Below are 2643 nucleotides of genomic sequence, written 5' to 3'. Positions count from 1 at the left end.
ACATGTCTAGGCAGCAGGTATTATTTCAACCTTTGCTTTAACTGAGGCACAAGAAGCTCACATGACTTGCCCAAAGTCACACATTCAATTAGATTTGAAACTGAGATTTATAATTCAAAATCTTGGTGCCATAGACTGCTATGCATTTGTATCTGCCTCATATAAATGAACATCCAAAATTCAGCAAGAATTAAGCAGTTACCAAAAACAATCGTAAATGGAAACAAAACATGAAGTTAATTTTTCATCTCAGCTTTTGCAACCGAATGACTTGGAAGACAAATACATATTTTGGGCAGCCAGATGTGTTGTTGCTGTTACAGGCAGGTGAGTCAGTTTGGACTCATAGCAACCTTGTATTGAGTTACTGAGGAGTGGCTAGTGACTTTCAACATCCATTTGGGACTTTTCCTTCTTTCCTTTCTTCTTAATGACTCTTTGCTTTCTTCCTGTTTGGTGTTCTTGATGTCACCCCACTACTCTTCTGGTCTCAGTCTTTAGTGTCTAAAGCAACAAATCTCTTCCTGAGAAGGTTTTTAAATTCAGGTGGGATATAGGAAAGGTTCATATTTTGGTTCTCATGGAATTGCATTAAGTTGCTTCCGCTTCATTCTGAACTTGTATATGAGCAATTGACAGTCTGTTCTCTAGTCTGACCCTGATTTGTTTTGATAAATGATATTGAGTTTCTGTAAGGAGCTCTGGTAGTGTAGTGATTACGAATCAGGCTGCTTAACTCAGGGACAGTGGTTAGAAACTACCAGTTGTTCTGCTGGAGAAAGATGTAGCCTTTGGCTCCTATAATGATTTACAGCCTCAGAATCCTTGTACAGGTTTGCTATGAGTTAGAAAAGACTCAGTAACACATAACCACACCACCTCCACCATTGAGCTTCATCATCATCTCTTCCCACAAATACAGTCAATTTGATTCTTGCTCATTCCGTGTGATAAGGTCCAAGTGAATAGACATCTTTTATGTTGTTTTAAAAAACTATATGCAATGAAGAAGTCTTTTCTTGAAAAATTCTATCATGCTATCTCCAGCATCCACCACTCATCTGTCAGTTTGTTATCCTGTGATGGTTTCTAAGGACAAAATAGAAGAATTATGCCAACTTCTTCAATCTGAAGTTTCTCAAGCATGCAATCAATATGTATTGGTCATTATTGGTGATTGGAATGCAAATGTTGGGAACAAACGAGAAACATCAGTAGTTGTAAAATATGGCCATCATGATAGAAATGATGCTGGGGATTGCATGAAAGAATTCTGCAAAATAAATGATTTGTTGTTTATTTCAAATACCTTCTTTAGATAGCATAAGTGATGATTACACACATGGAACTCACCAGAAGGAATACACAGAAATCAAATTGACTACATCTGTGGAAAGAGACAACGGACAAGCTCAAAATCATCAGTCAAAACAAGGCAAGGGGTAGATTGTGAAACAGACTATCAATTGCTCATATGCAAATTCAAACTGAGGATGAAAGAAATGAAAACAAATACATGAGAGCAAAAATATAACCTTGAACAGATTCCATCAGAATTTAGAGACCATCTGAAGAACAGGTTTGATACATTAAACACTAAGGACTAATATCAGAGAGTTGTGGGGTGACATCAAGAACCTCATACAAGAAGACAGCAAAAAGTCATTAAGAAGACAAGAAAGAAGGACAAGATCAATATGGATATTAAAGAAAAATGGATACTTGCTCTACAGTTTACACATGCTAAAGCAAATGGAAAAAATGAGGAGGTACAAGAGCTGAACAGAAAATTCAAAGGTTAGCTTGAGAAGACAGAGTCAAATATGACAATAAAGTGTGCAAAAAAATCTGGAGTTCCAAAACCAAAAGGGAAGAACATGCTCAACATTTCTAAAGCTGGGGAAACTGAAGAAAAAACTTGAAGCCTCAACTTTTGTTATTGAAGGATACTCTGGGCAAATTATTGAATGATGCAGAAAGCATCAAATGAAGGTGGAAGGAATATACAGTGTCACTGTACCTAAAGGTACAGTTTCAAGACATAATATTTGATCAAAAGCCAATGATACTGAAGGAAGAAATCCAAGGTGCATTGAAGTAATTGGCAAAGAACAAGGAACCAGGAGTCGATGGAATACATATTGAAATCTGTCAAGAAAATGAGGTTTCGCTGGAGGCACTCAGTAATGTCTGCCAAGAAATTTGGAAGACAACTATCGGGCTAACTGATTGGAAGAGATCTGCATTTGTGCCCATTCCAAACAGAGGTCATTCAACGGAATGTGGAAATCATTGGACAATCTCTTTGATATCCCATGCGAGTAAAGTTTTACTCAAGGTAATACAGAAAAGACCAAAGCATACAATGACAGAGAACTTCCAGAGGCTCAAGCTGGATTCAGAAGAGAATGTAGAACGAGGGATATATTGATGATGTCTGTTGGATCTTGGCTGACAGCAGAGAATACCAAAAAGTTGTTTACCTCTGCTTTATTGACTACGCAAAAGCTTTCAATTGTGTGGATAATGACAAGCTATGGATAACATTGCAAAGTATCAGTATTTCTTAACTCTTATCTGTGCTCATGAGGAATCTGTACATGGAACAAAAGGCAGTTGTTCAAACAGAACATGGGAACACTA

The sequence above is a fragment of the Chrysochloris asiatica genome, unplaced genomic scaffold, assembly GCF_000296735.1.
Source record: "Chrysochloris asiatica unplaced genomic scaffold, ChrAsi1.0 scaffold00493, whole genome shotgun sequence".
NCBI classification, from domain to species: domain Eukaryota; kingdom Metazoa; phylum Chordata; class Mammalia; order Afrosoricida; family Chrysochloridae; genus Chrysochloris; species Chrysochloris asiatica.
The sequence above is the reverse complement of the archived record's forward strand: the minus strand, read 5'-3'. Positions refer to the sequence as shown.